A 26915-nucleotide genomic window follows, 5' to 3' on the forward strand; every position below is an offset into this window, starting at 1 on the left:
TGACAGAGTGAGACTGCCAGATCTGGGAAATTACAGTACTTAATTTCCAAATGACTGTAGTAAAATCTTGGAAGAAAAGGGGTTTGGGATAAAATTACCAGAACACCCACATAGCTTGGGAAGTCCCAGCCATATGTAATTGAAACAATCTCTGTGGTGACCTCAAGTACTGCGACAGAAGTACCTGCACAGGCCAGTGCTCTGATGAACACTCATCAAAGGCTTCAGTAGCTGTGTTAATGCAGTGTCCCATCAGCTGCATTCAGCTAAGGTGGTCCAAAGCTCCCAGTCCAGGCTCCTTATAGGTGCTGTGGGAGAAATAAGCAGCTGTGACATCTCTCAGTACCTCCACACCTCCCCAAAGTCTGGATAACTGGTGTGGCAGGGGAAGTGACCAGAGGGGGAGGAGAAATGCTCATAAAATTGGCTTCTGTGGTGGCCGCACGAGTTGTTTTTTTCTTTAACCTTCCACCCTCTTGCACAAGCACCCAGTGTGGCTTTCACTGTAGGAAAAATGTTCCATCTCTCAGGGGGTGTTTGAGGTTTCTGTTTATTTGTTTATTAGAAAAGAAAGCATCTGGTATATGTGTACAAACATTAATGAATCGTTTAAAATATTCTCAGTGCTGCACTAGTGAGACTTCCAGCTATGAGAAGGAAACGTGATGGAAGGGAGCAGGCAGACCCCAAAGGAAAGCTTTCCAAGCATAGGATGGGGTGAGAAATCTTTTTTCTGACTTCCTGCCTCTTCTCTCCCTCACCACCACTCCCAGGAGCATTTCCAGCTCTCCAAAACTCCCTTGGTGAGGACTTGGAGTTTAAATAAGTCTCCTTGTGCCTTCTGTAGACAGCCTGACTCTGGCCAGTGGGTCTCTCTGAGAAAAGCAGTTTATTCCCAGAGCTGTGTGGGACCACAGATAGATGTGCTGCAGGGGAGAGAGAAGTGTGTGTCACTGTAGCTCTGTTCTTTTGCTGGGACAGCCAGTATCTGGAACCAGGAAAATCAATTAAAATTCTTAAGTATTCAAGAAGTAAGGCTCTAAGAAGAGTCGACTGCTTTCTCAAGTGTTATAAGGAGCACAGCAGGCTGAAAAGCTCTGACCAGAGGAATGCTTGAAGGCCAGTGAACATGAGGATCCCTCAGAGGGCTGGGATTATAGGAACCTCTAGAGCTTCTTAACAGGAGGCAATATCCTGGTATAAATTGAAAATTTAAATCCCCAGCAGTGTAGCACTTGAAGAATTCTAGATTGGGCGTAAGCACTATTTTCCTGCTTTATATTTGTCTCTGGGAAGAAGTTATAAACTAAACCTCTCAATAGAAAGAGATATTCGTGTATCTGGTTACACTTTTAACCTGAGTTGTGTTAGAGGTAGTGTAATTATTTTCTGTTGGATGTTCCTCTCCAAATGAGCCTGCTCAAAGAGTGTTAGAACAAAAATTTTGCACCATATACAAGATGTTTGATTTTGCTCACTGCTTGATTTTGTCTATTCCTGCTTCTCAGGCCTTTACTAGAATCAACTCCAGCACCTGGGATCCTTTTAAGAAGAAGCAAGAGCACTGTGTGTGATCCAAGCATTCAGAATCCATGACACAAATCCTCAGATGTGGTGAAACTGCCTTTGTTATCACCAGAGTCTATAGGCAATAACTTTTGCTGGGGCCTTTTGGTGCCTACATTTTCATACTTTGGATACTTGGTCTTCTCTGAACTTTCTTCAGCCATTATAAGGGCTAGGATCTCAAAGTGCACTGAAGTAAGAGTGTAACACACGGCTGCTGGTACTGGCACTCCCAAAAAACGCCTACCGTTTTCCATATCTTTGCCACAGAAACCTAGATAAAAGCCAAGCCCAGTCTGGCACTAGGAGCAACAGAATTTGCCTCACCAAAAACATCTGGATGTGCTTGATGGCAGTGGTGAGATAAAGAGAGCAGGGAACACTCTGAAATACATGCATTCCAACCTGTGGCTAAAACCCATTGCTCAAATGCTGAGAGGAGCTTAGAGATGCATGTTTTGAATTTTTCTTGTTTAGATATTTGTTAAGAGATACTTAATCAATTATCTCCCTATCTTGGAAAGATTTTTTATTATTAAAAGCTACAAATAAGAAACAAACTGGGTCCAGATTCCGAGAGACAACAATGGACCTATTACAGCACAATTTATGAGGAGGTTGTTTTGCATGCTTTCTCCAAACACCGTATAGAAGCAGATGTGTGCAGTTTCATGGCTTAGGGGGAGGAGAAGGGCTGCTTTCCCAGTGATTGCACATCCTGCTACAGCAAAAACAGTAGCATTTAGCCTCTGCAGGAAGGTCCTAAAAACACCTAAATCCTAAGGTATATTGTGATTTCATTCCCTCTACAAAATAAGCAAGTATAGAGCTAAGCCAGGAGGTAGGAGAGTTACACTGTGCATAGATGGCAATCCCACCTTACGTAAGAGTCCCAATTCCTCCCGCTCCTCCCAGGGCTGGACACCTCCAAACTTACCCATACCTCAAATGGGAGCTGCATCTGCTGAAATGTCCCCACTCACCCAGAGAGATGCTCTCTCTGTTGTTCCCTCTATGAACTCATTCATCTTCCCAATTGATTTTTGTAGACAGCTGCTGAATCATGCACAGAAATGTTCATGGGAGGGAGAGAAGAGAATTACTTCCTCAGGCAGTGCTAGCAGCAAAGGGCAGTCAAGGCAGGTTTCCCTGGTTGCTTCTGCAGAGAAGGCTCTGGGCATTGCTGGAGGCCCCTCTTAATGGCAGCTGCTTGCATTTGACAAAATATTTTTTTAATTTATTCTCATTTTAGATGCTTTAGACTGAGCTTATTTTCTCTTCCTTTTGGTAAGAGCTGTACTCACATTGTAGGAAACAGCTTCACTACTCTACTTTGGAGGCCCTTTCTGCTGCACCAGCATATATGTGTGCTTGCAGCCACTACATGCAGACAGACCACTGCATCCCTCCATCTTCTGGCAGTGTTAGTGGACAGCTGGGTCCAGACCCCAGAATACGTATTTCAGTTTGCCAGGGCTCTTCTGAATGATGGAGTGAGAAGAGCTGCAGCTGCTTCTACTGTGGTGGAGATTAAATATTTCCCAGAGACTGCTCTTGGGTATATTGATTGTAGCACTTCTAAATGCTGCATGCACAATGTGGCCAGGTGGTTAGACCTGAGCCATAGAAAACTTTCTGTGAAGAAGAGAGGGACACCATCTCACATGGTTAATGAAGGGAGCAGGGTGCCTGGAATGGCACACTGCTGCAGAGAAGTGTCTTGATGATTCTCTTTGTGCTGCTTGTGAAGCTGAAGAAGGACAGATGTCTGGGCAAAAGGTAGCAGATAGCCAGCTGAAGTGGAGTGAAACCACAGGAGCTAGAAATCCGAAGGGAATAGCTTTGCTCCAGCTGATGGAAGGAGTGCGAGAAGGGATGTGTTTTCTTGCAGACAGGAGTGGCTGCTGAAGGGAGTGCAAGTCTGTGTTCCTGCACACATGGTGGTGTGATAATCAATCTTCTGTGATTCTGACAGGTACCTGCAGAGAAGCAGAAACAAAGATCACATGACAGTGATTAATGCATTGCTAGCTGTCAGACTAGGAATATTGGTAGTGGGTAAATAAGCACTAACCCCAGAGAAAGCTGCAGAGGGTTACAGTACTGGAGGGAATTGGAGCTCAGCACTTATTTACCACAAACACTTTCTCTTTTCTATTTCTTGTTTGAAACCACTCTGCTTCCACAACAGGAGGAGAAATTGATGCAGGATTTCTGAAATAAAACTATGCCTCCAGCCTAGGTTATACATGAAAAAGTGGTAAATGATGCAGCTGACCCTAGCCTGGTTTACCCTGGACAAGATCTGGCATTGTTTTAGACACTGTGATACAGCAGAGCATCTGCAAAGGAGGAAAACAACTCTTGCTGTACTGCATCACAGCTTTGGATAGCTTGAAGGTAACTGAAGGCTCCACCACTCTGTGCAGTGTACTGCTGAATGCTTCAGCCTCGAAAGCCAAGAAAGGCTTTGTAGCTGCTGAGTGCCTGGTGTGTCTGCCACAGTAGGCTGGGCTCCCTTTCACTGTCACCGTGCCTAGGGCTATCTGTGCCTTGCTCCCTGTGCAGCAACAGGATGTTTGAGGGGCTGTTGGGGAGTTGTGTAGGGCAGGACTTGGGGCAGGTGCTCCCTTAGGCTGCAGTAGCAAAAGGCATTTCTAGGGGATGGCAATGCTCCCTGCTGTGCTTCACACATGCTGGCTCCTGGGCTGAGGACGAAGACAGCACTGGCAGCCCTGGGTAGTGATGCCAGGGCCTGGCACACTCAGCTGTGGGATGGAGCCGAGATGGTTGGGCTGGAGCAACTCTGGACATGCTTGGGAGCAGGATAACAGCCTGCGGAGGCTGAGATCCCAACCAGGAGGCAGCAGGCAAGTTGAGGCACCTCCGGGGCCAGGCAGCAGCTGAACGAGAGTTGCAGTTTTCAACTGAGGTGGCCAAATTCTGCCAAAATCTTGTTTAACATGCCTGTTGCATTTGCAGGTTTTCTTTCCTTTGTCAGAGTGGCAGCCTTTAATCTTGGTGGCTTGCATTCCTTTTGTAAAGTGGAGTTATGAATGTTCAGCCCCATTTAGAAGATCCCTGATATATCTGAGTGAATGTTCCTGCAGACAACCACAGTATTCAAGATACAGCATGGTGTACTCTGCCTGGTTCTCACATCAGTTTCCAAGCTGAATCCATGTACCTAAGGGCTGAGATGTCTGTTGGTGAGGTTGTAGAGTTTGGTGGCTTTTTTCAGGGATGTTTTAATTGTTCAGGAAGTGCTGGGGATGGAGGGTGGCTGTAAAACCGTGTTAACCCTGATGGGTATGGCATGACCAGGCTGGGGTGTTCACACATCCCCTCACCTCCAGCATTCAGCACCACACAAGTTTACTGCTCAAGGATGGGCACAGAACCAGTATTTTAGGATTAGTTATAGTTGCACACAGCTGTCATGTATTTGCCAATATTATTCTGAGTGGCTGAATTCAAGTGCTTTAATCCTTTTGGTTAATGGGAAGAAAAGCGGATGGCACTAGCTATGTCTGTCTCATGGATCACTGTCTGATCCTGCACTCCTTAATGCCCACGTCAAGGCTCTCTTCTGCCTCTGGCACTTCTCCTCCAGCCCCTGTTCCCCATTTTGTTCCTAACGTTTTGTTTTCCTGGCTCCTATGCTACTTGCCTGTTGTTCACTGTGGCTGTTCTTCCCAGGAGTGCCACAAAACAAGTCCACCTCTCCTAGCCCCACTGTCCCCCACTCAGGGCTCCCAGACTGAGGCTGCTGAGGCTGCTTCAATTCCAGGACCAAGCTCCGTGCCATGAGAACACAGAGCCACGTTCTTAGGCTGATGTAAACTGGTGAAGCTCCATTGATGTTGGTCTACCTTATACAAGCTCAAAATACAGATGAGAGTAAGTGAATAATTCTACTGAAATATAGCCAGTGCTGAAGCATACCTGTTCTGTGGGGATACTGAGAAGTGAAAGACATTTCCACCCCTTTCTGGCTGATGATCCACAGCTGAGTGCAGAAGAAAAGCTGCGGTGTAATGCATGAGTTAGTTTACCCTCTTTAAAATGTCACCAATTCTGTGGAGAGATGCAGCAGCAGTTTAGCAGCATGTAGCCCATGTGGCAGAGGTGCTCCTGTTATTTATATGGCTCCATAAGTGAACTCAATGCAGTCTATCTTCCAGCATTTCAATGCAGCTCACTCCTGAGCAGGGCAGCACCAGGCTGCAACCAGCCTGGCAGTGTTGCAGGGAAAACCCCAACTGCTCCCAGGCCTACAAGGGGACAGTGCAGTGTCCCCCCAGGGCCACAAATGCTTGGCAGAGCAGCAGAAAAGAGATGGATTAAGTGCCAGGAGAGGGAAGAGGTTTCCCTCAGTGTTCTATCCCTTTAATGTCTCTCTCCTTCCTGTCCACTATGGTTCTGCAAAAAGCGTCCAAAGAGCAAAGCTTACCTTTCCTTATGCTTTCTTGCAGGAAAGGTGAGGAAAAGAAAAAATGTTCCATCTTGCAGCTTTGGATGTAAGGCACGGAGGTTAAAGGGTGGATCTGAAGCAGGTTTAGGCCTACGTAGCCAGAAATGCTCCGGGACAGGTTCCCTTGAGGGGGAGCAGAAGGAGAAGGGGCTGACCAGCTCTCTCAGGAGGGATTTGCTTTGCTGCAGTGAGGTGCTATCCAGGGCAGTCACTATTCTGTACCTGGAATTGAATTAACATTGTTCAGATTCCTCTGGTTTCAAGGGGTTGCAACATCTGTGACATCTTCTGCTTTTTTTTTATTATTATTATTTTTATTTTAAATATTCCCTCCTTTCTTAGGGGGGAGCCGAGTTTGCAGGTTCCAGGTGCAAACTTCTCACATGGTTGGGGGTAAAGACTGGGGCTGCAGGACTGTGGGCTGTGCTCTCCACCCTGAAGGGAGCGGAAAGGCCAGGTTGTTGGGCAGATGAGGTGGAGCAAGAGGCTTTTCCCAGAGTTGTTCTTGTATGCAGTCGTGGGGTTTTCCCAATGGGAAACACATCAGCAGCAACTAACTGCTGGGGTGGGAGTGAGCACTGCCTGCGCTACAAAGCTGCACCCTGGAAAGCAGTGCCTTGACCTGAAAGTGGAGTTTATTAACTCCAGATTTTTACAGCATAGCTGGCACGCCAACAACACTGTCTGAACGCAATGAATCTCTTGCAGATATAAACTAGGGGAACGCATCTCCAGCGCTGCGCCAGCCTGAGTCACGCGCGGCTGTTGTGCCAACTGCCAGCTGCTGAGCAGCAGCAAGCTCTTGGCTGTGCAACAGGCACTGCACACAGGGGCTCTCACTGGCTGCCTGACGAGCACAGCCAGATGGCAGCTGATTTGCTGAACACAGAGCACAGGTGCCTTGAACAGCAGACTTGCCTGTTACTTAAAAGGAAAGAGATTGCCTGGGGCTAATTGGTTGCTCAGCAGGAGGAGAAGGAGCTACAGGTCCTGCTTAGCTGCAGAGATGCCTTAGAGGACAGCTGTGGGATTTACCTCTGCTGAAGGAAGTAGGGCAATAGCTATCACTGCCCTAACCATCATGACCCTTTTCCTGCTCTGAGATGTCTAGAAATACATTTGCTGTGATATGTCTACAGCAGATAGAAAGGCCGGGAAGGCTACCTCCCACTGCTGCTTGCTGCTGTCTTCCAGCACTAGGCTCTACGTACTAGGCTCTACACCTGCATGCCCACAGCATCATCTGTCTGCAGGAGAGGACCAGGGACTCAGCACCTCTTGTGTTGCTGCAGCAGGCTTCCACTCGCTCTGCAGGTTGAGGGCTTGAAGCCCCACTAGCCATAGTAGAGGTCTTTTATAATGTGTCCATAGGAAAGGCTCAGGAGGGAGTTGGATGCAGCAAGAGCAGCTGGCAGAATGGAGAAAGCAGGAAACCCTCTTGCTGTGTTCCTTCTGTTGAATATAATGTCTCCCCTGCAAATACTGCTGGAGATCCTTAGCATGTGCAGGAGGTTGGGGAGGTGAGTGAGTTAGTCCTGTCTCTTTTAAACAAGAGAACAGCTATGCGGCAGAATTTAGGTCAGATTGGAAACCAGAACTCTGAAAATAAACTTTTCTCCCCGCAAATGGTTCTGCAAAAGCCTCGTACTCAGGTAAAGCTTTATAACTGTTGAGCACTGAACAAAATTCAGCTGCTTCTAGGTATGGTAGGAATTGCTGGCTGAACGTTTTGTGCTACTGATGTGTGTCCTGAACTTTTTTTTTTTCTTAAGTAACTGTTCATTTTGACCCTTCCGATTTCACTCTGAGCAATGAACTTTTAATGGGGGCATGTTCCTGTTTGCCCCAAACCTGCAGACCGCAGTGTTTGTTTTTGACTGGAACTTTGTTGGCATTTCTGCCGAGCAAATACAGTTATCAAATGTATTCAGATCTTAAAATTCAAGTGAGAGCAGCTTATGTGGGTGCAGGGATGTGCATAGCAGAGAGAGGTGGAATAGAAGTTTGATTATTTTTCTTGCTTTTGTGTTGCAGGACAAACCTTCCAGAAAAATGAAGGTTTTGCCACATGTTTCCCATAACCAGCCAAATAAAATATTATGTTTTAAAGCATTCAAGGTCAGAGGAATAACTTGGGCTCAGCAATTTTTTCCTCCTCGCAATAGCTTCTGCTGAATGTGATCTTTAAAACTATGCATGCGGGGGGCCAGATCCTGACCCCCACTACATCTGCTCTGCATTGCTGCTGAAAATGCAGAGCAGGCAGAAAGCTGGCTTAGCTGGATTGCTGGAGATTACCCTGACCCAGTTTGTCAGCCGCAGGGCAGGAGCCTGAGCGCTGAGGCCAGGGCATGGCAGAAGGAGGGGATCTTGCAGTGACATCCGTGTGTCTGGGGACTCGTTGGGTGGGATTGTGGCTGTCCCCTGTTAGTGTTCCAGCAGTGGGGTGGTCCTTGGCTGCTCTCACAGCAGGGCTCCAGTCATGGGCAGCAGCCAAAACCCTGTGTTCCAGGCTCTGAGTTTTTCTGTAAGGCTTTGACTAGGTTGGCTTCTACAGCCTTTTTTTTTTTTTTTTTGGTTTAAAATTGATTTCTTCTCTTAGCAATAATTTGGCCTTGGCTGATTTATAAAATGTCTGCACGATTTAATAAAACGTCTGTACTGAGTTCACCTGTGATCATCCGCCTCTGGAATTCCAATTCTGCCTGTTCTGTTTTCTCACAAATTGACAGTGCTCTGAGCTTTCCTCAGAGGTGTGGACCCTGAAAGAGAGCACAAGGAGGAAATCTCAGTTTTCATTACAATGTAATATTATAAAACATGCTTCTTTCTTTTGTAATAATGGAGAAAAGATTGAAAACATGACCTGAATATATTCTTCAGGCTCAGTAACTGGAAAGCAATGAATAAAGAACCAGAAATTCACTGAGTTCTTCGTTTGCTTGGGTTTTTAAACTAGCATCAAGATTTTGGAGGCCTCATTTTCAGATTTATCATTTGAAACAAGCACTGCTGGGTCCTACTGAATACTGCAGGGCAGCTGTTCCAGATTGCTGTGCATTTTCCCTGCTCATCAGTCCCTTAACTTGCCCAAGTTCCTTCTGCTTCTAACCCAAACCAATCTCTTCTAGATGTCATTTACTGAAGCTTGGAGAGCCCGTTTATGTGAGGAAACTCCCTTTGAGACTCTTTGGGTTGCTTGTGCTTGCATGACCTGATGGAGCAAAGATGGGAGCATTTCCCAGGAGAGAGATGTCTGGCCCTGTCTGCTCTGGCGCTGGTTGCTGCAAGATATGAGTGGCTTTCACTTCTCAGATGATAAATGGCAGTGTCTGGTAAAATACCAGCCTGCTAGGACCAGAAGGGTGGAAAGGCACTGCCCAGTTAATCACATGGTATGTGATTTCAGGTGGTGGGATGGTACTGTTTCAGAGCACTGGTGTCTGTAAACTCCCCTTCTAGTATGCCCTGCTTTAACCTTACAATCTAGTAGAGCTGATACTTCTCAGCTTTGAGCAGCCAGCCCACCATGTGCTGTTGGTGGCTCCTGGTCAGGTTTTCAAGATGGTGAATGAGGAGAAATGCTGACAGAGATGACTTTTCTCCTCTCTTCACTGTAGAGAGGTACTCTTTGGATGCATTTTAAGATCGTTATGCCAGGATTTTACTGTTTCACCACTAGCCAGTAGCAAAGGGAATTGCATTTTTTCTCCCCTTCCTCTGCAATATTCCTGCAGGTTTTGTGCTGTTCCCTGTCCTTTTTGTGCTTTGTGCTGTGCATCCTGATCAAAGCCCTGCTTGGGGATAATGCCAGACCCTTGTTCCCTCCAGCATCCATCACTCACCTACTGATGCAGGGAGATGTGGCTCCACTCTCCTCACTCCTAAGCATTCCCACTGCTGGCTCTGTTTCTGTACCTTCTGCTTTAAATAAGGACTTATCACAGGTCTGAGCTCATCAATCACACCCAAACTATTTTTTCAAGATTACTTTTATGATGTCTTCCTCCTGTAACTTTTTTCACAGCCCCAGCTCAGTTCTCAACACACAGGCTTTGTTTCTATGTAAGAATGGAACTGATAAAGCAAGAGAAGAGGGGAAATATGGAAAGACAGACCAGCATTGAAATCAAAGTGTGTGTAGGGCACATTTAATGTTATACTACTTGGCCAGAGGATTGCTGGCAAAGATATTGCATTAAATGAAATAAAGGCCATTTACCCTAGAAAGTTAACAGGCATGGGACAGACAAGTAGGAGCCTTTTCATTCTCTTGGGGTTTATTGTGTCCCGCCAGCTGCTGGGGTTGCTTTCCTGCCCACAGCCTGGGTTTGCCCAGTGTTGGCCCCTGGCCTGGCTGGAAGTCCCAGGGGCATCCCATGAGACAGGAGGTTGTGATATGAAACCTCAGATTCTTTGCAGACACATTGAGGTGCCTGAAAGTGCAGAGTGGCACTTCTTAAAGGACACTAAGTTGTAGGGAGAGAGGAGGAAAGTGCCCAGCTTGGGGATTGGGTTTGACCCACCTGGAGACTTTGAGAACTCCCCTCTCCCTTCTTCCCTTCTAGGACTCCTAAATGTTGGAAAAATCTGCTCCAGAGTAATTATCACTTCAGTTGAGCATTTCTGCCTGCCCAGCATTGAGAAAGGAGTCTCAGCAAAGTCCTGTGTTGCCATGTGAAACTGCTGCCATAGCATGCCGTTACATCATGAGGGATGCATGAGTCCTGGGAAGACAAATTACTCCTCCAGCTGCGTGTCTCAAGCTGATGTTGCTTTGCAGTGGGGCTGTCAATAGCAGCTGGGGAGCCTTGATCCTGGGGAAAGATATGTTGGTTACTTGGGTTGGTTTTAACTGTTTAATGCTTTGTTGGCAGCCTGATGTGTTACAACACAGCTTGAAGATGAGATGGGACACTGTCTTGGAGCTTGCGGTCTGTCTGGGCCCAGGAAAATGGGTACGTTTGCAGTGTTGTTTGAAAGCTGCACCGACCTGTAAGTCACTGTATTATTTACATAATTTTGTCTTTCTCTTTTACATCTGTATTTTAAACATCCGTTATGAGGCAGTACTGTTTTTAGTGGTGAGCCAACTTTTTCTTCTAAAACACATGTTCCCTAAAGCCTTAGTGCTTTATTTCCTTTGTTCTGATTTATTGCTGTTGCCTTACCACATGTGCTAGGCACAGACAAGAAAAACTTCCCAAACCAACATAGCAGCCCTCTCTACTCTCTTTCCCAGACCATATACATCAGGATTAACACACTGAGTCTATTATATCAAGTGATTCAACAGTGAACTAATTTACCTTTAATTTCTTGGCTGCTTCCAAGTAGAAATGCTGATGGAGAGTATCTGTAGGTTAATCGTGTGCAGATTCAGCTAAAGCCCAAAGAAAGTTGCTGTAGGAAACAGAAAGTTGGGATATAAGCTAAATCTGGAGGAAGAACAAGATTTAAAAAAAATAAAAATAAAAAATTAGGTTGACTGCATTTGTAAATCTAACAAAGGATTTTGTGAGTATCAGTTTTTATTTTTCTTCAGTCAGGACCCGAAATGGCCATCTCAAAAAATGAACCCTCTTCCATGAAAGACTCTATGATATCTCAGGGTAACCTTCAAGCAGTAGCAGTTGCTGATCGCTTGATCACTTGAAGAAATGTGGAGGTGCTTGGGATAGATAAATTGATAAATTCTAATGAAGGTGGCTTTCCTGGAGGTTGTTCAGTCTTGACGAAAGCAAAGGGCTACATTATTTTCACTGATGTTTATACTGAAGAGAGCATCGCCTTTTCTTCCTTGTTACAATTGCGAAGATTAGCCTGGTGGAAGGGCAACACAAAAATGTAACAGAGGATTTGAGCGGCTTGCAAATAGGTAACTGCCACCAAACTCAACAACACGGGGATGAAGCCCCTGTCTTCCACAGGCAGATATTTGTGTTTGCGCTGGCTGTGCTAGCAGAGTGCTAGCATACTTTTCCCTCCACGGACACCATTGGGTTTAGCAAAATCAAATTGACATTCCTCATCTTTTCCTAGTGGGGAAACAGATTGTGTCTCAGTGCTTTGTGAGTACAAAGGTCCAATGGAACTGCATGATTGCAAGGGAAGGGATATCCTGGCAGAGAGGGAACGCTATTAATATTTATCTTCTTAATATTTTCTTTCTTTCTGTAAACCAACCCAAAAGCAGATTGTGCTGTCAGGTATCCTCTCACTTATCGCTGTTCAAGCTGCTTTTCCTTGCTCATTTTCTCCCTTTGAGGCATGCTATTGATGTGAAATTTGTTGTCATATTCAGGCCTGTTAACTGTGCTAGTTAACAAAGGAAAGCATTCAAAAGCTGGCTTAGAGAGATTTTTTCCCCTCCTTTTTAAATGGAAACCAGCTTCCCTAGCAAACCCTAGCAAAATATTAAAGAATCTGCTCCCTTGAAACCAGTATGAGGCAACAGCAGCAGTTGCAGCTCATTGCAACATCTTGTCTTGCTAGATGGAGGCACACTGTGTTACAAGTGGGGTTGCTAACAAAACTTCAGTGTAGGAGCCCTTCTGTGATCTGTCTGGTTGGGATCTGCAAACTTGTCTGAGCTGAGCTGAGGACCCAATTTTGCTTGGTTTTCATCACAATTATCTTTCCAGCTGTAACACCAACTGTAACAGTACCAAAGTCCAGTGAACAACTGGAACCAATATGGCATGTGAGAGCTTTGGAGGCATTTTCAAGGAGAGAACATTGTTTTTGGGCGGGAGAAAGTCAAACCCCACTTGCCTAGTTTAAACTATTCACGAGAAGATCTTTCTCAGAAAGATTTAAAAGCATGGAGCCCTTTTTTGTTTTCTTAGAAAACAGGAAATGAGTTTCAGCTATGCTGTTAGCTGATTTCTTAGGTAACTTACTTCCTATGATAACTTTTGGGGTCTGGAATGTACAGAAATTATCTGAAGGCATTTTCAACACTTCAAAATTAAGCTCAAATTGTTGAAATTGTGCCAGCATTTAAATGAAAATTATTTTCTCTAAACAAACACTTGAAAACTTTTGTACTTTTTTTTTTAATCGCAAGCACATTCTTAACTCAGACACCTTTGCTCTGTGGTTTCTGGAGTATTCAGCTTGCACTGCTAAAACCAGATGTGCTAAGGATGTAATTGAACTCTAGATCTTTGGGTAAAGACTAGATGAGCCAGAAGGGCTAGTTTTTTGCCCAGCACAGAGACATAAGTAGGTGTAACAGCAAATACCATTCCTGCCTCTGTGCTCTGAGATGTCTGGGCAGCAGTACTGGTGCAGATTTCTGCTCTGCAGAGAGGGTTGAAGCATGCGGCCAAGCAACCAGGTCCTATGCAGCTCATGGCTGGAGATGGGATCTGGCCAGGATGTTTGCTGCCATGCAGGTGTTCTGATATTCAGGGGCTCCCCTTGGAGAGCCATTGCTGTCCTCTGGTGGGCTTTCAGCCCTGCTAGGGTAGGGCTGCACTGCTGCCCCAGGCAGAAGTTTGGTTGCAATTGCTGGGCTGGTAGCTGGCCGCAGGAATGAAAAATTAATCTAATGTCTATAAAAGAAGTGGCTGAGAGTTTCTGTCATTTCTTATGTTGAGTTGAGAGAAGAATCAGAGAATATCCTGAGTTAGAGGGAACCTCCCCTGACTCAGCTCCATGCTGTCGCTGTCACACAGAGCAGAGCTCAGCGCTGCCCTCTGCTCCCTGTGAGGAGCTGCAGCCACTGTCAGGCCTCCCCTCAGCTCCTCTGCTCTGGGGGGAGAAGAAGGGAAACACACCTAGGTAAAGGAGGCTGACCTGGTAAATGCCAACTGAGGATGATTTAACAGATATCATCTTGTCCATGTGTAGTGAATGAAGGAACCTGTGAATGGTCTCCTCGGCAGCATGTTACTTGCTGTTACTAACTGCAGGTCTGGTGGGTTAGCATAACCGGTCCTTCCCCAGACATGAGATGCTGCTCAGCCACAGGTCAGCAGTCTGTGCTGGTGTCAGGGCAGGAAGCTAGCTCTGTCGGTGTGCTCTCAGGGGGGCAGAGCAGAAAGCTTCCTTGCTGGGAGTTGGGTGGCTGTTCATCTTTCAGATGCCATTAGTTCTACTCACGCCATTAGCAAACACTTCTACCAAGTGCTGCTGTTCCTTTGCTGTGAAGGACATGTAAATGCAAGGGACCGTGCAGTGTCTGAGATCTCGAGATTCTGACACAGTCCTCCTATTGGATGCTGTATAATTATCTTCAATTTAACACATTGAAGGAGGCTGCTCATAAGATCAATTCCATGTTTAAAAAAAGAAAAAAAGTTCCCTATTCCTGCAATAACTATTTACAATAGCAGTAAAAAGGGAAATGTTACAAGTTTAAGTAACCTTAAATCTAAAGTGATCTAAAGAAGCTACAAACTAAACAGGGCTGCATGAAACCCTATGGACGTGGCAATCCTTCAGATGGATGGAATGCTCTTTTCCAATACGTATTGCCACAGGTTGTGAAGGTAATGCTGTTCCTCTCAGCTTGCTTCTGCCTACCTATCCAGGCCAGGATCAAACTGTAAATGTAGAAATATGAGAGGAGATAGGATAACCCAGAAGCTTATGCTGGCTTGGAAAAGGACGTGGAGCACATCCAAATAAGAGTAGTCTGGAAAGAGTTTGTGATGGTCTGTTATTTCATTATTAGCTAAGCGATGTGAGGTTTCCTTTTTAGATGAGCGCATTTCATCTGTTGCATAACATGGCAATTACTCCTTGAGAGATGCAGCAGTTCTGCTAATTTAATGAGTTAGCCTTGCAAATTAACTTACATCCGCCATTGGAAAGGCCTTTTTCAAGTCCCACAAGCATGTTTTAGACCTCTTGATACAGCTAGTAGCATGCTAGTCTTTCACAAGCAGAAAGGCCTTCAAAAGTATGCAAGTTATTGCTGGCATGTTGTATTCTTGACATGCCAAGGAAACGTGGGTTATTTTCACACAAACAGGCCAATCAAAATGGTTCCTTAGCAAGCTCTGTAAGAACTCCTGGGCCCTGAGAAAGTAAAAGGCATAAGAAAATCACTGCTCCTGAATTAATTTTCCTAGATGGATTGTGCTGTCACACACAGCAGTGTGTGTGGGTAGTTCATTTGCACTGGCTAAGACCTCTGATAAATTAAGGGATAGTAAAGGATGAAAAGGAAAGAAAAAAAAACACAAAAACATGAGGGCTAGGAGATAATTTAGACATTTGATCTTTTAAGTATTTATCATCAAATGCAGACTTTGACAAACTGCAGACACTTTTGGAAGTTCTTTTTATGAGCTGTTAATTGGCAGGTGAATGTAGGTGTTGAGAGGAAAGGGAGCTCTGCTGAAAGCCTGGGGCGGTGCTGAAGCAAGGTGACTGGAGTGTCCTCAAATCTCCTGACACTGCAACAAACAGGTTGAGCTCTACATCTACCAATGTTGGAGGCTGTTTTGAAACTCCCTATTAAGGACTATGCATGCTGACTGCAGTATCTAGGCAAAGGCAATTGGGTATCACAGCTGTGGCCTCAGCTCAGTGTTTCTTTCTGAGCTGGTGTTACTGTGTAGGGTTCTTATTATGTATTAGGTTACCAAAACCAAATTATGACACCCACCAAGGCTGAGTCCTGTGATTAATGTTAAAAAAGTAGAGCCTGATCTTGGCTAGCACTTTTCTTTTGCAGTGTAGGAAAACATTCTTCCACATAGCCAAGGGGATTTTTGACAGCAAAGAGATGGAAAGCAGACATAAACATTGATACTTTCTGCACACCTGCATTCTTAGCTGCTCCTTCAGGTGGTATTTTTACAGGTTTGGTACCCATGCCAAATTTGGTTGTGCTTGCTGCTTGGGCTTAGAGGGGACACAGCCACCTACTTCCAGCTTTGTTTTGGCCCCACTAGTCATTAAGGCTTTCGTAGATTAATGTGAACAATTACTGATAACTGTGTTTTTTCTCAGGGTGAGAGTAGTTCTTTTGGAAATACTTCTTCGTAGGAGAAACATCAGGGAAGAGGCTACTTCTGTGCCATCGAGCTCCCCTACAATTCCCTACAATCAGCTATGTTGATGGCTAGTGCAACACAGTCATAGAGACAGAGCTCTGTCTTGGACACAAACCACTGACACAAAAGCTCACACTTCCTTCCCTTTTTCTTTTTTAACCTTACATTTAAAAATTGTCCTTTTCTCTCCTTTGGTGAGCAGCAAGAAGGAGCCCTGATTGTGGTGCCGGCACAACAGCAGATGGCAGGGGAGCAAATCGAGGCAAGCACCTCTGATGCACATGTGGACAGCTGATACTGCCGTTTCCAATTCTTATCCTGATTCACTACTGCTGAGAATGTGAGCTAAGTTTTCTTTTTCTTTCCAAAAAGAACATTTGGCAGGGTAACGTTCAGCATCACAAGCTGGCCTTGAGATGGGGTTTGCTCCAGCTTCCCTGCTGAGCCTCTGCGCACAGCTTGCTTCTAAAACATGGCTCAGGCGCTGCTAGTTGCTGTGCTGTCACAGGGGCTGATCCAGCACAGAACCTGCTTGGCATTCTTGCAGAGAAATTACCCAGTGCAGCAGCTCACAATTTATAATTGATTGCATATTAATATCCAAAAAAGGCAATAAAATCCACTCTGTGTTTTTACAAAAGGAAAAAAAAAAAGTACTACAAGCCGAGCAGCAAAAATGTGGAGAACTCCTTGGCTGGCGCAGAGCTGTGCACACTGCTGCTTCTCCCTTAATTACAAGCAGTTTAAAATCATCTCCTTCCTTCAAAGGAGGATTTTGCTTGGTGTTTGCATTAGTTTTAATCTCACGAACGCCATGCTCTCTTGGAACGTGTCCCTCATGCTGTAACAGCAAGACATGCTGCCGCTTTTGTCCCTGCCACTTGGGAAAGGCGCAGCTCCTGCTGCTTGTCCCTGCGGCCATGGGGCTGTTGATATCAATACACCACCCTTTAAAGGGAAAGAAAACAGAACAAAACCCAACAGCAGCTTTTTTTTTCCCCGCAAAGAGTCCCCTTTTATTTGTTGTGTTCGAGCCAGGCTGTGCAAGTGATTCCTGAAAATGGGTGATTTAAAATGTACTGCACTGCATTGTAGAGGAAAGCTTGTTATTCAGCATACTAATTATTTCTGACTCCCTGTATTTATGAAATGCCATGTAATAACTAGCTCACCACAATGCAAATAGCACAAAATCAGCGCCTTTTATCATTTTGGCGCTTTAGTGCATAAACATATTCTAAAGTCTCTTGGGGGAAGGGGGAGGAGGGGAGTTATTGGGAATTAAATAATGTTTTTATGACTTCTAAAACATGGCACTGAATTTCATAATCTGTAACACTCCGTGTATGTAGTCCACGTTATGCATTTTATTAAGTCTCAGTGGCTTACACTGCAAAGGTCAGCTGCAAAGAGAAGATGTACAAAGGCTGTTTTGTGGAATGGGGGAGCATCCTTGGGACAAGTTGTAATTTCATACCTACGCCATGCTGGGACACCAGAACTTATCCCCAGCTGCTTTTGCTTCAGGAAGGATGAAAGCTGGGTTACAAAGCATTACTAACTGAGGATTTGTGGCCAGCAAATATCACTAGAGGATGAGTCTGGGGTTTGTCAAGCCCCAAATGAACGACCCGCTACCACCAGAGTAATGCAGAGGTCTGAACATCCACAGATGGTAACTAGGAGCAATTGACGTATGAAGTATGGGCTGCAGCTCCAGGTGAGTTTCTGGGTACTTCCATGTGGTCTCCAGAACAACAGGCAGGTGTTTCCTACAATGTGCAGTTCCATAAAATACTGTCCATAAAACCAGGAGTTACGGGCTTCCTTGTAAGATTGCTTGATACTACAAAGAGTTGTGGATCGTATGCTTTGGTGCTGGGAGAAGTGTCTGCTGACAGTAGTTATCTAGCATCTTGCTGGTAAGAGGCAGCGTGGTCTTGGAGCACATAAACCTTCAGAAAACCTTAAGTGACATTGAAAATTAGAGAAAGCCACAGCTGCTAGTTGCAGTAGATGCTGGGCAACTAAGCATGTTGGTGGGTCTCTCTCACTGTGTGACAGGGACTAGCCTGGCTCGTGGAGCTAGAGTTAGCAGCCTTGGGGAGGCTTAGCAGTGCTTTAGAGCTGCCAGCTCCTTGTGCATGTGCACAAGCCCAGGAAAGGGCCCTGGTGGATCCAGCTGGGTCCTGCTTAGTCTGAATTTACAGCTCTTGGCAGACTTGGGTGACGTGCCATTTCCTCACTGCTTTACCTGTGGGCCTTAAAAACTGCAAGGAGTGTGATGTAGTGTATGTTCTGCTGAAACTGAGGAGTTGATTTTCCCTTTCTATGTTAAGATATTGCTTTTTTTTCTGCATTTCAGAAACAGACTCAGAATCTTCAGGCTCTTTAACCATATCACATTTTCCTAAACAAAAACCTCATGGAAAGTGAGGTTTTGTAAATGATGCAGAAGTGAAGTAATGATATTTATCGTTCCAAACGTGCAACCACTCTGACTTCCTTCTCAAGTGAAAAGAATTGGATCAACAACTGATACTGAGGGAGGAAGGAGGCTTTCACTTCCCCTCAAAACTCCATATTGTATTTTTTTCTCCAGATTATCCTATAAATAAAACTAGTCATTAAGATACAGTGGCTATAATATCCAAGGATAAGAATTTGAGATGCAATGAGAGATGCTCAGGAAATTGATAAGTCTTTAGGAGAAAAAAATCCTTGATATCAATTTCCTGATTCAATACTGAAGTCTTCCTGTCATACGAAAAGTAATATGATTGTCCATGGCTCTAATAAAATCTCGATTTTTCTACCAAGCTTTCATCTATAAAAATCAAATTTATCCAGCATTAGTCTGCATTTTGAAAGAAATAGGTTTTTCTCAATATGATATTAATCCGTTATGATGCATTAATATGGGAGAACAATAATTTGTTGCGTTTTCTTCAAACAGAAATGATCAGCTAGGAGATAGGAATAATAATTGTCTTTGTTCTTCATTGTCACAGGCCATTAGCTAATGAATTTAAGTTGTTCTTGGCTCTTGCTCCAATAAGAAAACTACATTAGAGATCCTGTAGCCTCAATGTTATATAAAACCTTTCTGTGGGTTTTATTTTGGTCTCACTGAGGTGATTCTGCAGTGCACTGAGAAATGCACCATGACTTCGCAGCAAACAATGAGGTCAACATTAACTGATGTAGTGGGTCTAGCAAACAGAAGTCCATCTACAGTTAGTAATGTTGCCACAAGCTACAGCTTCTTCATTTGGTTCCTTCTAGCCAAACAATTCTAGGGGGAATGGCTTTAAACTGGGACAGGGGAGGTTTAGGTTAGATATGAGGAGGAAGTTTTTCACACAGAGGGTGGTGATGCACTGGAACAGGCTGCCCAAGGAGGCTGTGGATGCTCCATCCCTGGAGGCATTCAAGGCCAGGCTGGATGTGGCTCTGGGCAGCCTGGGCTGCTGGTTGGTGACCCTGCACATAGCAGGGGGTAGAAACTAGGTGGTCACTGTGGTCCTTTTCAACCCAGGCCGTTCTATGATTCTAATTTAGCCAGGCTTTTCATGCCTGTTTTTGTGACTGTTTCAGGTTGATCTTTTGGGTGGGAAGATTTGCTTCTTCAACTCTTCTAAGATTGATGGTAGGAAAAATAAGTAACTTCAGCAATGCTTTAAATAAGCAACAGGAGCATATGACTGTAAGTTGTGCCATCCCATCATCTTTGCTGTTTCCCCTGTCAATGAGAAGTCTGACACAAGAAAATCCTGTAGAGGAAGAAATGCTCTTCACTGTCCTGAAGAAATCCACTCACCTCCTGGTCATGGGATCCCATACAATGTATCCCATACAAATGTGCAGCAGAATTTATTTTGCAATCATTCCTTTCCCAACAAAATGATTTTGGTCTGCTGGAAGGCAAGTGCATTTGAAATCACAAAAACTAGAATACAAGTCTTACCCTTCTAATTGATTGTAGCATGTCTTGGCCCACCACGAAGTGTGTGAGAATGTAAACCCCCTACATTTAAAGGTAGGTGATCATCAGTACTCTTTTGTTGCAGAGCTGACTAAGAGGTTGTATAAGATAACCATCGGCAGAGCTGGAAATGGACATGACTTTTGTACCTCGTGTCAAACTGCTTCTCTGCACCATGTTGTCCCTGTGCCTGGCTGGCACCACCACCACTCCTTCTGCAGACCAGAGAACATGGGATGGCCTCTTCCAGCAGCTCCTCCTCTCCCAGCCCTTCTAGGCCCCTTCAGCAAGAGCTGGGTTCTGCCTCTGCCTGGTGGAGCCATAGCCTTGCCAGCTCAGCTTTGGGATGCAAGAGCGCTGTGCTGAAGGCAGGTGCCAGGCAGCAGCCATCATCCATTGCCCTAAACCAGCAGTGCTTAGAGCTTTGCTGACAGAAGCTGATACACACTACAGGTAAATTCAACATGCATGAAAGGACTCTTGTTCTTCTTCAGCATAAAGACAGATCATCAGACAAATTAATCTCTGATAGCTTTCTTTTCAACAGCACTGAGGTGTTATTTTTCTTGGGCTTTGCGAGACGTCCGATTTATCTGTTGTTCCCCTAAACAGACAGATTGGCTTATTTGGATGATACAGGATATTTTATCAGGAAGAAAGGCTGAGATGCCCTCACCGGCCTTTTGCTGTTGTTGTGTATGTCCTTGCTGAGCTCCAGAGCGCTGGGTAGTGATGGAAGGGAAGTATACCTGTGGTGACTGTTTAAGTTTGTTTTTTAATTGTAGCTCTATGGTGTTGTAAAAGCATTCATTCCTTCCGGGCATATAAGATTCCCAAAACTATTCAGAGAAAGAAATCTGAATGTCCCTTCCCAGACTGAGGAGGAAAAACAGCTGACTAGCTCAACCTCCTCCTTCAGCTGGGACTCACTGAGCAGTCTCCCACAGGGACAAATGGTGGGTAAGGCTGTTTGTCCTCCACCAGCCAAACACTGCCGTGATCTGGCAGAATGAGCCCTGCAGCCCATCTTTTGTGAGCTCCGACTTGTTTCTTCCTAACTATGCACTGGACCGCTCACTCCTTAAGTCATCTCGGAGATATCCAAGGTCAGGCTGGACGGGGCTCTGAGCAATCTGATCAAGCTGTAGGTGTCTGTTCATTGCTGGGGTGTTGGACTAGATAAAGGGTCCCTTCCGATTCAAACAATTTTATGATTAGTGCCAGGATGGAAGGGCCAAAGTCCCATTCTGTGCTTTGGAGATCAGCTCTCTGTGTAAGCGCAGAGCACTGCAGGCGTTAGTCAACATTTGCGTATTGTGACTTCAATGCACACAGCGTTAGAAGTGTACAAGGAGATTAACAAAGACTTAAAGTAATACACTCAGTTGAAATAATTTGCAACACTGTTAAATACATGTGGATTGATTTGGACATACTGAAGAGCAGTTTCTGAACCTGAATTACATAGTTTGGATATGGCTGAGATTGTAAAAATGGGAGAAGGCAATTTTACAATCAGTTTTACAACACAGAATCACAGAATTGCTCAGGTTGGAAAAGACCTTCAAGGTCATCAAGTCCAACCCCCTGCTAAAGCAGGTTCTCTTCAATAGATCACACAGGTCAGCATCTAGCTTGGTCTTGAATATCTCCATAGATAGAGACTCCACAACCTCTCTGGTCAGCCTTTACCAGTGCCCCATCACCCTTACTGTAAAGAAGTTATTCTGTGTATTAGTATGGAACTTCAAGTGTTCAAGTTCTAGGATGTGACTCCTTGTTCTGTCACTACATTCCACTGAGAAGAGCCTGGCCTTGTCCACTTGCCTCCCACCTCCCTTTAGGTATTCATAAACATGAATCACATCTCTCTTCAGTCATCTTTTCCCCAGGCTGAGCAGCCTCAGATCTCTCAGCCTTTTCTCATAAAGGAGATGCTCCAGGCCCTGTATCATCTTTATGGCTCTCTGCTGCACTCCTAGGAGACCCTTGTCTTTTTTGAGTAGGGGAGCCCAGGACTGGATACAGTTCAAAAAAGACAGGTTTTCCCTGTGGTGTCTCCAACACCAGGACTAATGCCTGCAAATGCTTGTCCATTTGTGTGTCCTTGCATAGATTAGGTTCATGGTTTCATTTTCATTAACTACAACTTTGCTAATCATAAACCCTCTGCAGGGCTAAGCCATGTCACTGTTTGCATTAGGCCCTAATGTCTTGTTGTATGATGTTCGTTATTCTGGTGTTACAAATTTCCTTTGTCTAGTAGGAGCCTAGGTTTGCATAATAGATAGTCTTGTCACGTCTGCAAGAACTCATAGAATCATTAAGGTTGGAAAAAGCCTCTCAAATCATCATGTCCATCTGCCTTCCTGCCACCAATGTTGCCCATTAACCCACATCTCTCCGTGCCACCTCTCCACGGTTCTTGAGCACCTCCAGGGACGGTGACTCCACCTCCCTGGGCAGCCTGTGCCACTGCCTCACTGCTCTTTTGGAGAAGAGATGTTTCCTAACACCCAACCTGAATCTTCTCTGGTGCCACTTGAGGCCATCACTCCTATCTGACTCTCCTTTCAGACAGTTGTAAGAGTACAATAAGGTCTCCCCTTCCCCAGACTGAACAATCCCAGTTCCCTCAGCTGGTCCCCATCACGCTTGTGCTCCAGACCCATCACAGCTCTGTTGCCCTTCTCTGGCCACATTCCATGGCCTTTGATGTCTTTCTTGTAGTGAGGAGCCCAACACTGAACGCAGCTCTCGAGGTGTGGTCTCAGCAGAGCTGAGTACAGGGGGACCGTCATGCCCCTGGTTTGGATCCTGGTGAGGATTTTCTTGGACGTGTTCTGTGCTGGCCTGTGCCTGGTTAATTCCCCCACTGCAAGGCAGCATACCTCTGTTCCTAGCAGGCTGTGTGGATGACTGATGGTGTAGATCCAAAGTTAACTAGGCGTTCTCTTTAAAGGCGACATACGATATTGTATTTGGACAAAGAGGAATTTCCTGCATAATCTTTGGAGACAGCTGTATTACATTTTTATGATTTCTCTGGTATTTATGCAGAGTTATTGAAATACAGTTAAAAGGCTTAAATTCTTTTCCAGTATGGTATTCTGATTGCGTGTCCAACTACTCGGTTTCTAATAATCAGGATCTCAGATTAAGAAAAGAAATGCATGGGCTCCACAACTGTAACTCCTCGACCCCCTCCATCACTGCACTGGCCATTTCTTTAGGTGCCTCTACGAACCTCCATCTGCAGTTGAACTTGCTTCATCTCAGATTTTCTGCTAGTGCTTTTGGAAAAGGGTCTTTGTTCAGATTCTGCTTTTGTGGAGAAGGAGTCTCACTTTCTCACTTGTGCTGCCGTACCCATCTGAAATATTTTTTTGCAAATCCTTGCTTATCTTGTCTATCACTTGTCTAAAGGCCTTCTCCCTTTCAGCTGTCTTTGCAGAGCGCTGTTGACAGGCTGTGTAAGAAGCAATTAGGTTATGAATAAAGTATATGTTAAAAAAGAAGGCTCAAAGGTGAAAAGAATTTCAGAGAAGACAAAGAGAAGTTATTACAATGAGGAAAAAGCAAACAGTTTCAGAAAATCAAGGTCAGTATTCCTGAAGGGCATCTTAAATTAAATCAACAGCTGAATTATTTGGTAAGAAATGTAGTTTTTTTATTTAAAAACTAACAAAAAAGAAGACAACAAACAAAGAAACTCTTAATCTCATTAATGCTGCAGGATGTCCTAAACAAGCATAATTTTGCTTTGCAAAAAGGCAAGGGAGACCACACAGGAAGGTATTGAAGAACTGGAAAAGGTACAAGAGCATGATGAAAAGATCGAAAGCTGCTATTTATGGACAAAGCACAGACCGCTTTTTTTTTTTTTCTCATTTCCCTTTCTTCCTTTCTTCCTCTCTTTCTCTCTCTCTTTTTTTTTTTTTTTAAGGAAGAAACTGAGGCCACAATGAGGGCACAATCCTAAAGGATACCAAAAGCTGGATGACAAAACTCGTTAACTTGTTCAGACCATTTGCAAGCCAGCCAACACGACTGACTGGAAATAATACTGGGGAATGTTCCTTGAAGAAATCAGTTCTAACCCAGTATTCTGTGTGGCAGAATAAGGCAGTGCTGTCTGCAGTGTGTGGGTCTCCACCATCAACACCCCATCTTTCGTCTTGGCTCCAAGGGCTGAGCTGCTGCAACGTGGCTTCTGCATTCCAGGAATGTGGCTCCTGTCCTTGACCTCATCTGTAGACAAATATGTCGTCTCCCTTACTGCTGAGTGGTTTAGGAAGAATTTCAGCCAGATTGAGGTGGGATAGAGGAATTACAGGTGAGGATGTTTTTCCTCCTCCCTTGCAGAAACACTCTTGGCTTTACCTACAGAACCTCGGGCTGGGCAGGAGAACCTCTGGGAAGTGAAGCTGTTTGCAAAGGCTGTGACATGAAGCCGCCACCCAGGGAATGGGATTTTGGGGCACTCCTTCTGGCCAGAGCACAGCAGGGTCTCACCACATAGCAGCTGTGGGCTGAAGTCAAGCAGGAGAAACACTACACAGGTCAGCAGATCAGGAGGTGAGTATCAGGCTGGCCTGTTGACCTCTGTCCATGCCAGAGTGTTAACAAGTCCAACAGAACACATCCTGTCTTTTTGCTGGTAAGGCAAAATCCAAATTGTGATATTTTTATCCTTAGTGCTACTTCCTCAAGAGCAACACAGAACATGTTGCTTAAGTCTTATACTTTCACTACAGGCTACGATAGCAACAGGACTAGTTCTGCCATGAGGGAGTCACCTTTTCTCAGGTGCCACTTTCAAAGTCAAGTTTTCATTGCACAGAGAAAATGGAGTATTCCACCTTCACCTCCCCTAAAAAAAGTTTTAAGTTAGCAGAGGGAACCTTCAAAACATTTTTCCTTCCAATACAGAATGGCCATTGGTGTCATCAGCTGGTGTGAAAAGACAGCTCAGTGGAGTTGTTCCAGCAAAAAAAAAAGAAACAAAGGAAGAAGAGAGGATTAAAAAACTGGTTCCATTGCTGCATACATTTTGTGTTGTGGTGAAATAAAGCAAAGAGCCATCAGGCTCCTACGCTTCAACAGAACCCAGTGAGCATCATGTATTGCAGAACTGAATTTTAAGGCACTGCAAATCAATCAGTCAGCAACAACACATTGAGGATCGGGATGGTGCTTTGCTCAGATCTGGGGAAGTCTGTGCAAATGGTCCACTACCTTTGTTAAGGTGGGATCAAACTTCTGAAGGGATCCAGAAAGATAAGGAAGTTTAAGATGCAGCAGGTGAAGGCACAGCCCATCGCCTCAGAAAGCTGAATGCTCTTGCAAATTTGATATAATCCAATTAGTCAATTTCCTCGGTGACATTTCTGCAGGCTCATGTACAGAAGGACGGGGAAACAGATTTATAATGATAGCTATTTCTAGCAAAGGTCATTTCTTTCCTGGTGAACAACCTGTCCTTAGTCATTCTGATGAAGAGGTGATGAAGGAGGAGGGAGAGGCTGCACAGCTTTAGAGATTAACAGGGAATAACATATGCAGAGCATAGCTAATCTTTGTACGTGGACCAGGAGGCTTAAAATCTTCCACCATCAGGACGAAGTCAGGGAATGAGAATCAAAATTGTGGGGAAAGTAGCAAAGGGGATTTTTGTAGAGTTTGTGAAAGAGGCTGGATATTGTAGCGTCAGCAGAAGGAAAGGAAAAGGGAACCACAGAGCACGAGCGTGTATTTTTGGATAGCAAGAGCGTCCTTGGTGCTTGTAAGAACCAGGTCAGGCTGCTCTGGGGACTCCCTGATCACCCCAGCAGCATCCCAGCCTGAGCAGCGCTCAGCAGCCCACGCTGTGCCATTTCCAGGTGACGGTGAGGAGGACAGGCACAAACACACGCAAACACACGCATACACCTCCACAGCTTTCTTCAGGCGAAGAACAGTTTTGACAGGAATATTGTTCACAGAGATCTCACTGTGGATACGACGTATCTTTAATTAATAAAAAAGCATCTACCTATTCGTCATAGTGCTATTTTCCTGCTTGCAACAGGGCAGGCAGCACCGCCGTTCGCTGCGTGCTTCTGCAGCCTGGCGTTAACTCGAAGCTGAAATGGACACGTTAATAAATAATGAGGGCAGAAACACGAGTCACCGGGCAACCAGCAGCCCTCGCTGGGATGGAGGAAAATAACCTGGAGGCGCTGCGCGCCTGGCCTCATTTCCCAAATCCTGAGCAGCTGGTCGACATTTAAAAAAAAAAAAAAAAAAAGTCACGTCAGCATTTAGCATGCTGGAATTACTGTGCGTGCGGAACCGGGCAGGAAATCTTGCACTCGTGTACAAAGCCGCCGAGGTGCGAGGAGAGCAGAGCAGCAGCCACGCCTGCCAGGAGAGCACGCCTGACGGGACGGCCCGGCCCGTGGGCGCCGCAGCCCGCCCGCGCGCCGCCACGCCCCCTCCGTGACAGCCCGCCGTTCCCGCCGCGCCCACCTGGCTGCTTTAGGAAGCGCCTCCGCCAATCGCCGCGCGTTCTCGCGCTGACGGGCGGCCCAGCTCGCCTATGAATGGCCTTTCCTACCGCGCGACCCCTCCTCCTCGGGCACCGAAGCCAATGGGAAAGAGATTGACGGGAGGGGGAGCTCAGGAGAGCAGGCTCGCGAGCACCGTCTCCCCTCACAGCTTCGCTCTCCCCGTTGCGCGAGGATCGCCCCTCCGGCCCGCAGGTGATCGACGCGGAGCGGCGGCCAATGGTTCGCGCGGAGCGCGCGGCTCAGCCAATGGACGGTGGGGGCGGGCCGCGCCCGGCCGAGGGGCGGCGGGCCGGGCCGGGCCGGGCCGGGCCGAGGCGAGACGCGGC

At 45.6% G+C, this 26915-nt stretch overlaps 1 protein-coding gene and 1 long non-coding RNA gene across 14 annotated transcripts in view; both read left to right on the forward strand.

Annotated features, from left to right (window-relative positions):
- Positions 1-9207: 9207 nt before the first annotated feature.
- LOC122194364 lies at positions 9208-25146 on the forward strand. The gene is made up of 6 exons (XR_006183124.1): positions 9208-9435; positions 10918-10998; positions 16256-16393; positions 17581-17773; positions 20124-20491; positions 23481-25146. It is a non-coding gene; the product is annotated as an uncharacterized LOC122194364 (long non-coding RNA).
- A 1546-nt stretch (positions 25147-26692) lies between these two features.
- EHBP1 (EH domain binding protein 1) overlaps positions 26693-26915 on the forward strand; it is a 196780-nt gene continuing 196557 nt past the window's right edge. For all 13 annotated transcript variants that reach the window (XM_042879901.1, XM_042879910.1, XM_042879927.1 and 10 more), the window contains exon 1: positions 26693-26781. The gene's annotated coding sequence lies outside the window, so the exon portion shown is untranslated. The remainder of the gene's footprint in view (positions 26782-26915) is intronic.

This window comes from Lagopus leucura, unplaced genomic scaffold, assembly GCF_019238085.1.
Source record: "Lagopus leucura isolate 7727_CA_CO unplaced genomic scaffold, USGS_WTPT01 Super-Scaffold_73, whole genome shotgun sequence".
In the NCBI taxonomy this organism is placed as follows: domain Eukaryota; kingdom Metazoa; phylum Chordata; class Aves; order Galliformes; family Phasianidae; genus Lagopus; species Lagopus leucura.